Source organism: Triturus cristatus, chromosome 4_1 (assembly GCF_964204655.1).
Source record: "Triturus cristatus chromosome 4_1, aTriCri1.1, whole genome shotgun sequence".
Taxonomy (NCBI): domain Eukaryota; kingdom Metazoa; phylum Chordata; class Amphibia; order Caudata; family Salamandridae; genus Triturus; species Triturus cristatus.
This window is the reverse complement of record NC_140585.1, coordinates 709,028,197-709,042,316: the sequence shown is the minus strand read 5'-3', so window position 1 is coordinate 709,042,316 and position 14,120 is coordinate 709,028,197. Positions and strand designations below refer to the sequence as shown.

Genomic DNA, 14,120 nt, shown 5'->3' with positions numbered 1-14,120 from the left:
AGGCCTGTTGCTGTAATCAATGACTTATAGCCATAACCAACTGAAGCCTCCTGTTCTTAGTATAAGCTTTCCCATTAGGCATATGGCCATAACATTACACAGTATATACAATTTAATAAAATTATGTGGCAATGCAAAATGCTATCTCACCTAAGACGGCCTCACAAGGATTCTGTCAGAAGGTGTACCCAGCACCAAAATGTTTGTCTACTATGGAAATGTGTGAAATTCCATTAAACAAAATATCTATCTGTAGACTTTAATACAGAGTAATAACAATCTACCAATAATTGCCTATTAACTTTAATATATGATTTTCACAATCAATATATATCAGACCTACTTCCTTTATTGTGACCATCAGGTATACTGTAATAAAATATGCACAAAATTAAGTTGTCAAAACGGTACAAAATACCTACTAATAGAGCCTAATAAGGGTTACCATTTGTCAAATCGTCTATCCCTGTTGTTTGCTCAAGTGTGCCACCAGCAGCAATTCCCTTACCCCCTACAGTAATCTACAAGATTCCATTCAACAAAATGCCTGCCTACAGGCTTTAGCATTGTTATTGCACTATGCACCCTTAAACGAGGTTTGCCATCAACACATAGCTTTTCACAATAAATAGGTAAGACTTACTTACTTTGTCATAACTTTTCATAAGAAACAGACCACTCCTAAGGAGTCTGACATAACGTTTCCCAGTGGACTGATAAAGCCTCTACCCTTTACCAATTGCTGGACCCTATATAGAACCCGGCCTGCAGAACTGCACAGAAGCTGGCAACCATCAGACATACAATATATAAAAATGCACAAAATGATAGTTGGTTAAAAAATATGCAGCCCCTCTCAAGAAGACCTAACCAGAATCATCACAGTGAAATTCTAGTTCTAGGGTTTGTCAAAGAGAATGGTCAACACCATATTACTTGCCGACAATGGTAATTGGTGAGAATACATGTAACCAAAAACATTCCTATGGCCTGTAACAAAATGTGACAATAATCCTGTGTTAGATGCCTACTGGCTTTACCATGTGTGTTTCGTTTCAGAATAAACAAGCCATGCCCACTGCCTTTGTGATAACTTTACATAATAAACATGCCAGACCTATGGCCTCGGGCATAACATTTTCCTATACACCAATCAATCCCTGTTATCACTGCCTTGTCACCAGAACCAGCTCCGGCCTAATGTACTGAGCATAAGCTTTCCCACAAGGCAACCAACAGGCATACAGTCATAAAATTGCAAAAAATATTCAAAATTACGGTTGGCAAAACAAATTAGTATCTCTCCTAACATTGCTTAAGGATTCTCACAGTGCAAATCTTCTATACTCATGGTTTTCAGAGGGGGCAACCCTTTAATACCAAGGTAATCTGTGAGTTCCATGGAAGAAAAACCCTAACTGTGTGATTGTAACAACAATCTACCCGTAAATACCTATTGACCTTAACTTTTGCATTTCACAATCAATATGTATGATCTACTGCCTTTATCATAACTTTTCACAAAAACAACCAGCCCTGTGCCCTGTAGCCCTTATCATTTGCTTGTCATCATAACCAACTTAAACCCATTCTACTGAGCATAAACTTTCTACAAGACAGCCACCCAGCATACAGTCTTAAAAATACAAATGTATACAAAATTACAGTTGGCAAAGCAAATTACTATCTCTTCTAAGAGATCAATCAATCAAACAATCAAAACATTTGTAAAGCAAGCTACTCACCCGTGAGGGTCTCAAGGCGCTAGAGGGGGGTAAGAAGCCGCTACTGAAAGAACAGCCAGGTCTTGAGAAGTTTCCTGAAAGTCAGCAGGTCCTGGGTTTGTTGCAGGTGGGTGGGGAGGGTGTTCCATGTCTTGACGGCGAGGTGGGAGAATGATCTGCCGCCGGTGGTTGTTCGGCGGATGCGTGGGACGGTGGTCCGCGGAGCGAAGCTGGCGGTTTGGGGTGTAGAAGGTGAGTCGTTCGTTGAGGTATGCTAGTCCGGCGTTGTGGAGTGCTTTGCGAGCGTGAGTGAGGAGCTTGAAGGGGATCCTCTTGTTGACCAGGAGCTAGTGCAGGTCTCTCAGGTGGGCGGTGATGTGGCTGTGGCGAAGGATTCCGAGGATGAGGCGTGCAGAGGCGTTTTGTATGCGTTGAAGTCTTTTCTGGAGTTTTGCCGTGGTTCCCGCGTAGAGGGCGTTGCCATAGTCCAGCCTGCTGCTGACGAGGGCTTGGGTGACTGTCCTTCTGGTTTTGGTGGGGATCCATCTGTAGATCTTGCGGAGCATGCAAAGGGTATTGAAGCAGGAGGAGGAGACCGCGTTGACTTGCTGGGTCATAGAGAGCCTTGAATCCAGGTTGAACTCCAGGGTGCGAGCGTGGTTGGTGGGTGTCGGCACAGTTCCCAGCGTGGCCGACCACCAGGAGTCGTCCCAGGCGGAGGGGGTGGAGCCGAGGATGAGGACCTCCGTCTTGTCAGAGTTCAGTTTCAGGCGGCTGGTCCTCATCCACTCTGCGACGGCCTTCATTCCCTTGTGGAGGTTGGATTTGGCGGTGGCCGGGTCCTTGGTGAGGGAGAGGATCAGCTGGGTGTCGTCGGCGTACGAGATGATGTTGAGGTGGTGCGCTCGGACGATGTTGGCAAGAGGTGCCATGTAGATTTTGAAAAGGGTCGGGCTGAGGGATGATCCTTGGGGTACGCTGCAGGTGATCGTGGTGGCTTCGGATCGGAAAGGAGGGAGGCGGACTCTCTGGGTTCTGCCTGTGAGGAAGGAAGTGATTCAGTTCAGGGTTTTGTCGCGGATCCCTGCGTCGTCGAGGCGTGTGCGCAGGGTGTGGTGGAAGATGGTGTCGAAGGTGGCAGAGAGGTCCAGGAGGATGAGGGCCGCAGTCTCGCCGTTGTCCAGTAGGTGGCGGCGATGAGGGCGGTTTTGGTGCTGTGATTGCTTCGGAAGCCGGATTGAGAGGAGTCTAGGATGCTGTTCTCCTCAAGGAAGTGGGTCAGTTGTCTGTTGGCGGTCTTCTCAATGACTTTCACCGGGAACGGGAGTGGGGAGATGGGTCGAAAGTTCTTGAGGTCCTTTGGGTCCGCCTTGGGTTTCTTGAGTAGGGTGTTGATCTCTGCATGTTTCCAGCTCTCCGGGAAGGTAGCAGTCTCGAAGGAGCTGTTGATGATCTTCCAGAGTTGGAATGCGATGATGGAGCTTGCTTTGTTGAAGATGTGGTTGGGGCATGGGTCAGAAGGTGAGCCGGAGTGGATGGTGTTCATGATTTTGATGGTGTCTTCGTCATTGACGTTGTTCCAGGAGAGCAGGAGGTCGGTGTGTTTGGTGGGCGTTGAGTCGGTGGTGTCGGCGTCTGTCATCAGTGTCAGGGAGTCGCAGAGTTCTTGCGACGGCAGGATGTCATTGGAGCTGGGGGTGGCGAGTTCTTTCACGATGTTGATTAGCTCTTTGCTGTTGTGTGCGTTGTTATCGATGCGCTCCTTGAAGGAGGTCCTTTTGGTGGATCGGATGAGTTGGTGGTGCTTGCGTCTGGCGTTCTTGAGGGCTGCGTGGTTGTCTGGTCGTGGCGCCACTGCTTATCGAGTCTTCGGCAGGTTTGCTTGGATGTCTGGAGGTCGGCGTTGAACCAGATGGCTCTCGTGTCGGTGCGCCTGTTTGAGGGTTTCCCGATTGGGGCTAGGGTGTTGGCGCAGTTGTCGATCCATTGTCTGAAGTTGTGGGCTGCTGCGTTGGTGTCTGAGGGCTCGGATGGAGGGCCTCGGGCGAGGGTGGTGATGAGCTGGTCTTTGGAGACTTTGTTCCAGCTGCGGTGTGGGATTTGTTGCGGTTGGTTGTGCGCGGTGTGTTTCTCGAAGGAGAAGTGGATGCAGTGGTGGTCGGTCCAGTGGAGTTCGGTGGTGTGGCTGAAGGCGACGTGGTTGCTGGCAGAGAAGATGGGGCCGAGGGTGTGTCCAGCGGAGTGGCTGGGTGTCGTGACGAGCTGCTTGAGTCCGAGGTTGTCGATAAAGGTTGTGGAGTTGCTGTCGTTTGCGCTCTCGAGGTGGAAGTTCAGGTCTTCGAGGAGAATGTAGTCTGTGGAGGTGAGGGCGTGCGTGCTGATGAGGTCGGTGATGGAGTCGCTGAACCGCGGTCGTGGTTCCAAGGGTCTGTAGACGAGGGTTCCTCTGAGGGTGGTGTTGTGATTGACATGGATCTGAAATTGTAGGTGTTCGGCCATGCTGAGGGAGTCGAAATTCTGACGATGTTCCTGTGGACGAAGGCGATTCCTCCCCCTGTTTGTTGTTTCGGTCCCTGCGGGTGATCTTGTAGCCGTCCGAGATGGCTATGGCTATGTCGGGCACCGAGGAGGTGTTTATCCAGGTCTCCGTCAGGAAGGCGACGTCCGAGGAGGATGAATCGAGCAGGTCCCAGAGCGGGTGTTGAGTAGTATGCATCTGAGATGGTTGTGGTCTGCTTTGGTGGGGTGGGCAGGACGTGAAGGTGTGCGCTGGCAGGTGTAGCTGCAGTTTCGGCAGGTGAAGGATCCGTGGTTGAGCTTCGGGGTGGCCGGGAAGCAGGTGGAGGATCGGCCGGCGTTGAGTGCGTTGAGGGTGTGGGCGTCGTAGTGGCGTCGGGTGTTGTGGCGCTCGCGGTGGCTAGTGGGTCTGGCGCTGGGCGCGGTACAGTCACGGACAGGCGTAGACGGGCTTGCCTTAGGCCCGCCATTAAGTAGGGGGGGCAGGACTGGGGGAGGCGGGAGCGGGTCTGTGATAGTGGGCGGGGTCGCGGGGCTCTAGCGGCGGGAAAAGGCTGGCAGGAATGGGTACCGGACCAGTAGGGATACTGTCCTGTGCCCAGCATGCATGAAATTAAATGTAATTAAATAAAATAGAATTAGAATACAAGTGAGAACCAGGAGACGAGTCTCCTAGCAGAGGAGCAGACCAGGGGGCGCTAAGTGCGTCGCTGCGTTGGCGCTCAGCCGACGCGAACCTGGAGGCCAAGGGCTTCCAATGCAGAGGCAGGGGGCTGAGTGAGCGGAGCTGTTGGGGAGAGTGCGAGCCTGGACCGGAAGAGAGATAGTAAAATGGATTATTGTAGAGAATGTTGTCTATCCCCACAGTTTGATCGGGTATATGACCAACACCAAACCCTTACCTAATACAGTAATCTATGAAATTATATGTAACAAAGTACCTGCCTCCATACAGGCTTTGGGACAGTGTAAAAATAATCCATCCTTAAAAGCCTTTTTTTTCTTTAATGCCTGCTTTTCTCAATATGTAAGACAGGCCTATCGGTTTTGTCACTATGTTTCTTAATAAACAGATCAACCCTATGAAATTTGGTATGTTTTTCCCAATGAAAAGATGAAGACTTCACCCTTTAATATAGGCTTAACACTTTTTCCAACTCCGGTGTATACAAGTGAACATAATCTGGCCAACATCATGCAAACAGTTATAAAATTGCAAATATGTAGAAAAACCCAGCTTGTAAATAAATATACAATCCCCTCAACAGGGACCAACAAGAAACATCACAGTGAAACCCCGCAGGGTTTGTCAGACTGGCTGCTAAATGTCTAAACCTCTGCCTACCACAGTAATCTGTGAGATTCCATACAACAAATTACCTATGTGTAGTCTTTATCATATAGTAATGACTGCCCTCTTCCCGTCTGTGCTGCTGCTAAAGAAAAACAACACAAATTATATAGTTAAGGTTTTTAATTATTTAGGGATCACATTTGACAAATGCCTCAACTTTAAAACACTGATCTCTGACAAATGTAGACAATTAATTAGTGCGATGGGTTCAATCATGAACCGTGCCAAAAGATTAGGTTGTTGGTCACCAAACGAAATTTTGCACTTGTACAGTTCAATATGCTGTGCCAAAACCCTGTATGGGAGCGAGGTATGGGGCTTTAGAAATACGTCTTTGATACAAACTGAGGAAAATAAGTTCCTCAGGAGGGTCTTGCAAGTGCCCCAAAGTACGCCTGCCTATATTGTCCATGAGGAGCTAGGCCTTACCTATATTAGTGATAGGTTAAGCCTTAAACCCATCACTTGTTGGATAAAAATTTGGACCAATCCCGAGGCTAGTCTAAGCAGACAAATACTTGAGGATTGTATTAATCGAGATAAAGGCCTCCGGATACCCTGGATCAAATATGTAAAGGACACCCTGAAATGGTTGGGATTTGCCAACTATTTTGATGAGCCCGCGACACTCACGCCTCGAGTTAAGGGTGTTATAAAATCTGAATTTCTTCGGCGCTTAGCCTGTGAAAGAGAGGATAGCGAACTTCTGAAAGTCTCAGTGAGAGGCCACCTGTTAACAAAATCATTACCGGGTCTGGAACCCTACCTGGCGTATATGTATAATAAAAATGATAGATTTTTAATGACTAGATACAGATTGAATCTTTTGCATCATATTTTATCTGTTCCTGCAGGGTACACAACAGACGTTGACATAAAGGGTCATTGCGGCTGCGATTTGAGATCTCCGCAGGATACTCTTCATTTTGTCTTTTTTTGTTCTTTATACGAGTAGCCGAGGGTTTTATATTTAAAATCCATTTTAAGAAATAATAAATTTACCCAGGTTAAGGTGGCACTCTTGTTTTTGAAACTTTCCTCTGACCCCCTTACGTTGTTCTGCACTGTGAACTTTTTAAGATTAGCTGTAAAACTTAGGAAGACTAGAAATGAGGTGTAGCTACCTTGGTTTCAGAGGTTAGGGATGGGTGGGACGCATAAACGTAGCCATGGTTCCTTGTTTTTTGGTAGCTGTTTTTATGCAGTTCCTTTGCATTTTTTCTTAACATTTTACCAGCCAAGGACCCATTTACTAATATGTATGGGCTGGCTTACTGTCACAATGGTGTATTATGTTGTTTACAGAGGCCTGGCCCACGTTATGGTATCCCGTTTTAAATTTGTTAAACTCTTGTATTTTATCACTTTATATCATGCTGCTATGTTCAGGGTCTTTTTTACCTAGTGGCCCTACAATCCCCATGTTCCTGTTATTTTAGCTCTGTTGCTCTGGCCAACTCCCGTTGATGTGAAGTATTTTAAATGTTTTTTAACCATGCATAACGTGTTTTAATCATGAAATGTCTTATTTTGTATGTGTCATGTTCTTTTGTGGGTATTTTTATATCCGAATAAAGATTAATTGACTTGACTTGACTTGATTTAACACAAATTATATAGTTAAGTAAGTCGCTTTAATAGCATTGCTGTGTGTGCCTCTGAACGTTCAAGCTTAGGCAGCTAGATAAATAAACAAAATGACCACAGCTGGTGGAGGGCAAGCATTTTTTTGTGGAAGCACACAACTTCTGCTCAGTGAAAACGTGCTCCTGGCTTCCTTCTCCTTGTACTTCTGATATAATTGTCTGGGGTCAGCTGCACTGTCAAGCCAGACCACAAAATGAAGGCATTTCTGAAGGGAAGTGCCTGAGGACACTTTAATTGCTTCTTTTCCTTTTACTTCCGTTAACATGTAAATAAGTACTTGCCCATTTGACAGCTTTAGGAAGAGCTCATTCAAGTAACCCAGCAGCCAGGGGCGCCCCCTCCTCCCTACCAGTACTTTGAGTAACCATACTTTAAAGCCAACCTGCTTATGGCAAACAAGGGAGAAATAAACAAGGGGGAACACATCAAACGCTTGCAAACAATTCGAAAAAACACAATTACACATTGTTTCATCTTTGGAAATATATTTTCCTGCTTGTTCGATCCTTGATGTTTGATGACACAGTAAGCATGGAAAGGCGTTTGCATTCAAGTTATTACGAAAATGAAAACTGTACCCAGTATTTCTTTACCACTGTAGTTAAAAAGTAAAAGAGACTAACTGTTTTAAAAAGCACGGGTTCCAGTTCCTTGTGTTAAAGCATTAACATGTCCCCAGCATGGAAGGTGAAAACACTTACCTGTGGAATATTTCAGGAGTGTAAACGAAGCGGGACCAGTGGCGCGTCCGCCTCGTGCTGAGTTGAGTGTTTTCCTGTGGCGACGCCTCGGGAGCCTGTGTTAGTTACCTGCCTGCTCCCTTCAGGCGCCGGTTGCCTTAGCATCGGCGGAGGCAGGGCGGAACCTTTCCTGCTACGGAGAGGGTGCGTGCTGCTGCGAGCCGAGGGCTTCTGGGGTGTGATAATAGTCAAAAGTGATTTTTCTCAGCACCCATTGCGGACGCAGGGGTTCATTTAAAACCACTTTGTCACGCGCCTCCGCAGGTGTACCCGACTCTGTATAATTTGAGCAATTACAGTTTTGTTTTTAAAACACTGTGAAGTGAGGATACAACGCCAGCTGGAAGCAATGTTGAAAGACCTTTTGGGATGAATCGGACAGCTGGCCGAAAAAACTTACTCTGAGAGGACAGTGTTATTGTTTCTGAATGTCTCAGAGCAACTTATTTTTATGAGACTTCTTTCATTATGTAGGGAGGCAGGTTAAATGATTGTTTTTGTGATTTCTTTTGTGCATTCAGGTATGACATTTTAATGTCCAATCTCTCTTTTTCTCTCACCCTCAACTATTTTCCCAGTACAAATATGATAATCAAACTTTCTCATGCAAAACAACTTTTAAACCTTTTCCTATAATTCGTCACAGACTGTGTTGGGAAGTTTTGAGTCCATGATGAAACTGTTAAACACAAAACTACAAGCCCCTCAATGCAACATGTTGTTGGCTGAGAACAACTGAAAAACTACAAGCCCCGCAATGCAACATGTTGTTGGCTGAGAACAACTGAAATAGATTAATGTATCCTATGTCATGATGCCAAAGTGCAAGATTTGTGAAAAGCAAAACTAAATGTAGTTCCTTTCTGCCTTTTTAGGTCTCGCTGGCGTTGCAGCGCGAAGCGCTGCCGCCAACGAGAACTATTGTTACCGTGATGCCTCCCAAGGGAGACAGACCGGGGCACGCGCAGCGATCGGGTCTGTGGACGCGCTTCTGAGAAGCGCAGACGCACACGCCCCCAAGCGCGCGCGCGCCACGCTCCGCCGGGCTTGTCTTGTTTACACTACTGCTTTGTGTGCATGGCTGGCCATTGCCTCATCGCTCCCGAATCAGTGTGTATTTGTTTCTTTCGTCCTGTGTCTCAGGCCATAATGAGCCTTTGTGGAAGCTCCCGCTTCTCTCTGTTCCGACGGCCTTGCAAGTGATTACGCGTTTCAGAAGTGCAGGAGACTACACTTCCTGCTGTACCTGCTGGGTTGATCATCATCTCTTGCCGGAGGAAATGCGGTATTCACCTAAATCTCGTTTCTTCACTTGTGTGCGCTCATAAATGTATTTGTGACTGTGAGTGAAGGGTCGCCAAGCCTTGAAACCAGTTAGCACAAACTGTCATTGCAAAGGTGACGTCCCCACGTTATCCTGTGAGTTATTATTATTATTATTATTATTGAATTTTGTACCGCGCACGGTTACCATGAGGCATCCCAGCGCTTATAGAGACCAAGAGCAGGCTACTAATAGAAAACAGAGAAGCTACAGTTATTCTGGGAACAGATACGTTTTCAGATGTTTCCGGAATCTGAGAAGGTTTGGTTCGGACCGCAGCGAGAATGGGAGGGAGTTCCAGGCGAGCGCTGTATGGATAGAAAAACTCCTGCCCCCTGAGCGGGCTCTCCTGATTCTCTTAGTCTGAAGGAAATGTTTATTGTCAGAGCGTAAGGCTCTTGTAGACTTATAAGGGCGAATCATGTCCTTCAGAATAGCTGGTCCTTTCCCCTGTATGCTCTTGTGAGCGATGCACAGGGCCTTAAAGGTAACTCTCTCTTTAACAGGGAGCCAATGGAGTGCTTTTAAAGCAGGCCTGGCTGACTGCCTGGCCGGAACATTCCGCAGCAGCCTTGCTGCTGCGTTCTGCACTTGTTGCAGGATCTTAAACGTTGACTCTGGTGCTCCAAGAAAGAGCGCGTTACTGTAGTCCAGGCGTGAGATGATTAATCCTTGGACTAACAGCTTCCGGGAGAGTTCTGGTAACAGGGGGAGAACCTTACGGGCCGACCGGAGCATACCATAACAAACGCCCGCGATCTTCTTGGCGTGTGTCCTAAAGGACAAGTCCGGCTCCAGCCAGACCCCCAGGCTCTTGATCTCTTTTTTTGGGTCAGGCGGGGTGCCCATGCAGTTGGGCCAGCTGTTTGGCGAGAGGGCAAAACTTGAATGACCCAAGATCATCAGCTCAGTTTTTGAGCCATTCAATTTGAGCGATGACCTGGACATCCAATCAAACACATCTCTCAAGCAAGCATGGAGTGTCTCTGGCTGTTTCTCCAGCTGTGTAAGACTCACCACTAGCTGGGTGTCATCCGCATAGCTTATGGTCTTAAAGCCAAACGGAGACACCACACCCTCCAAGGGTGCCATATACACGTTAAATAACGTGGGGCTAAGGGATGAGCCCTGTGGCACCCCACAGTGAAGTGGGAGGGGAGGGGATTTTGCATTTCCTTCCCAAACCTCGAAGGTACGCCCCTCCAAAAAGGAGGCCAGCCATTCCAGGGCCACTCCTGTGACACCCGACTCAGCTAGACGTTGTATCAGCACCCCATGGCTGACGGTATCGAAGGCCGCACTGAGGTCCAGGAGGATCACTGCCACTGATCCCCCTGCATCCAAAGTGTTTCTGGCCTCCTCTACCACTGCTAGCAGAGCCGTGTCCGTACCATGGCCTGGTCGAAATCCCGTCTGGGAGTCCCTCAACCGGCCATTCTCCTCAAGAAAGCTTGATAACCGATGGTTCGCCAGCCTCTCGGCAATCTTACTCACTCCTGGTAGTAAGGAGATGGGCCTGAAATTGGCCAAGTTCTGCGGGTCCAAGCCCGGCTTCTTCAGAAGCGCTTTGACAACCGCACTTTTCCAGTCAGGCGGCACTGTCCCCTGAGTGAACGAGAGATTGATCAGATTGGTCAGGGGCTCTCCTATCGTCAGGGCGGCCTGCTTAAGGTACCGCATCGGGACAGGGTCCCGAGGTGAGCCACTTTTCATGCTCCCGAGGACCTTCAGTACTTCACCTGTAGATACAGGGCCAAATGACGTCAGTCGATTTTCCGACATGCTGAAGTCCTCAGAAGGGGGCGATGTTCCCAAGACCGAGGGGAGAGAACTAATAATAATGTCGATTTTGTTTTTGAAGTAGGTGGCTAATTCCAGACATTTTTCCTGTGGTCTATCATAGACAGGAGTAGGCTCAGGTGGTTTAAGAAGCTCCTTCATCACTAAGAAAGCTTCCCTGGATGAGGACGCAGCATGGTTTACTCTCTCCCCATAGAAGGAGGCCTTAGCAGTACGTATAGCACGTTTGTATATTCTAAGTTCGATGCGATATTTTTCCCTGCTATCTATCTCCGGGCACCTTCTCCATAATCTCTCCGCGCGTTTGCAGTTCTGTCTCAAGGTTCTGAGCTCTGGGGTATACCAAGGGGCAGACCCCATTCTCTTGTCCCTAATGAGCATCTTCTTGAGGGGAAGCACATGGTCCAGTGCATTGGTCAACCAGTTCCTCACTATAACATCTGCAGACACCGGGTCACAGCCCTTCTCAGGCTGAGTGTCCTCCAGACGGGCATTCCAAGTGTCTACCGGGAGCCTTGACCATGCCCTATCTATTCTAAATTCCCTGAGTGGGAGCGTGTCATCACACTTAATCTCCCAGTTAGCCATGATCAGTGAGTGGTCAGACCAAGGAAGAGCGAGGGGAGGCATGGCGGATATACCCGTCATGTTCGAAAAGATGGGGTCAAGAAGATGACCTTTGACATGGGTGGCTCCAGTATTTATCAGTTTCATCTGCAGGGCGCTCAGCTCGCTCGACAAATTGGTAGCCCTAGGGTCAATTTCTTCATCGAAATGGCAATTGAGATCTCCTAGCAAGATGAAGTTGGATGCGGCCGCAGCCAGCAGAGTAGTAGTTTCCATTAGTGACGATGTAAAATCACCCATGTTTCCAGGGGGCCGGTAGACTAGGAGTCCTGTCAACGTGTAGGTAGGGGAAAATTGAAGCGAGAATTGGCAGCTCTCACAGTCCTTGACCCCTGCCTCACGTGCCTTACAACTCAGTGGCTCCCTGTATAAAATGGCCAGACCCCCCCCTCTCCCTGTGCCTCTGTCAAGATGGTAGATCAGATATCCCGGCGCCAGCGCTATCACCGCATCCGGACCCGAGGTGTCAGATAGCCAAGTCTCAGTAAGAAACAAGGCATCAACCTTGTGGTCCAGTAGTAGGGAGTTAATCTCTGTAGCGTGGCAGGGGAGTGATCTGCAGTTAAGCAGGGCAAGCCGACACAAGGTAGTGGGGATGGCATCTTCTACATCCAGGTGGCAAACTCTACATCCCCTAAAGCGCTTTCCGTCTTTGGCAACATAGCAGCATTTGTCGTATTTCGGTGTTCGGTAGGATAGGAGCTCATCCTTCGTATACCTGATCGTGATGGAGTGCTGGGGACTCACATCGGGCATAGCTACTGGCCCCGGACCCGGTTGGGCCCGGACGGGCACAGACGGGCTTAACTCTGGCGAAACTCCGGCGCTAGTCCGGCGCGTCCGCTGCTCGCGTCCGCTGCTCGCGTCCGCTGCGCGGAGCCATAAGGGACTATTTATATAGGGCGACTAGACCGCTCGGCGAATGTGCCCCCACCTAAGATGGCCGCCAAAACTGGATCGAGCCCGGGGCCGGTCTAAACCCAGCACCCAGGGATCAGGGACAGATGGAAATGATTTATCTGCCTAACGAGGGTAGGAGCGTTTCAGAAAAACAATTTTAAAAGTGATTTTAAAAGTCAGTTTTTTTCGTCCTAAAAAGTAGTTCTAAATGCAGGGGGGATCGGACACAAGGGATAAATCAAGTGCAATTCTTTATCAAATAAAGCAGCAACTGAGCGCTCGACTAGCAGCCTCTCAGTAGTTCTTAATCCCTGGTCTGGTCACTAAGCCCTCCTTTTATAGGGCGACTAGACCGCTCGGCGAATGTGCCCCCACCTAAGATGGCCGCCAAAACTGGATCGAGCCCGGGGCCGGTCTAAACCCAGCACCCAGGGATCAGGGACAGATGGAAATGATTTATCTGCCTAACGAGGGTAGGAGCGTTTCAGAAAAACAATTTTAAAAGTGATTTTAAAAGTCCGTTTTTTTCGTCCTAAAAAGTAGTTCTAAATGCAGGGGGGATCGGACACAAGGGATAAATCAAGTGCAATTCTTTATCAAATAAAGCAGCAACTGAGCGCTCGACTAGCAGCCTCTCAGTAGTTCTTAATCCCTGGTCTGGTCACTAAGCCCTCCTTTTATAGGGCGACTAGACCGCTCGGCGAATGTGCCCCCACCTAAGATGGCCGCCAAAACTGGATCGAGCCCGGGGCCGGTCTAAACCCAGCACCCAGGGATCAGGGACAGATGGGAATGATTTATCTGCCTAACGAGGGTAGGAGCGTTTCAGAAAAACAATTTTAAAAGTGATTTTAAAAGTCCGTTTTTTTCGTCCTAAAAAGTAGTTCTAAATGCAGGGGGGATCGGACGCAAGGGATAAATCAAGTGCAATTCTTTATCAAATAAAGCAGCAACTGAGCGCTCGACTAGCAGCCTCTCAGTAGTTCATGGGACTGTTGTAGAGGAACATCCTGAGTTGTCTTCACCAGACACAGGGGTATAAGGATTTTAGGGGCTTCACCCTCGGAATGCATGTCTGCCGGCTCTGTGTGTTTTTTTTTGCTCTCTCGCTCGCTCTCCCGCTCTCCTCTTTCTCTCTCTCTCTCTCTCTCCTCTTTCTCTCTCCTCTTTCTCCTCTTTCATTTCAAGCACCACATGCGAGAGTCCACATGGCTTACTTTTTGTCACCCTCCTTGTAAGGTCCTCTGGCTCAAAAGCTAAGCTGGGCAGACAGGGCTCTAACCAATTGTTGTTTTGCAATAGGAAGTCTTCAGAGTCACTTGAAATGACACTTAATAGCTATGGTTATAAAAACAGATTGGAAGCATCCAACCCCAAAAATGCACACCAATATCAAATTAAAAATATCTGTAAGCAAACCAATATCAGCATTCATAGAACATTGCAACCTGCTCTCGAAATATCAGAATGGATTCTGTCAAGGAAGC

The 14,120-nt window shown here is 48.0% G+C and overlaps 1 protein-coding gene across 3 annotated transcripts in view; it reads right to left on the bottom strand.

Moving 5' to 3' along the window:
* The window catches only part of LOC146855412 (uncharacterized), a 658,880-nt gene extending 650,705 nt beyond the window's left edge, over nucleotides 1-8,175 (bottom strand). For all 3 annotated transcript variants that reach the window (XM_085653183.1, XM_085653184.1, XM_085653185.1), the window contains exon 1: nucleotides 7,944-8,175. The gene's annotated coding sequence lies outside the window, so the exon portion shown is untranslated. The remainder of the gene's footprint in view (nucleotides 1-7,943) is intronic.
* Between the last annotated feature and the right edge of the window lie 5,945 nt (nucleotides 8,176-14,120).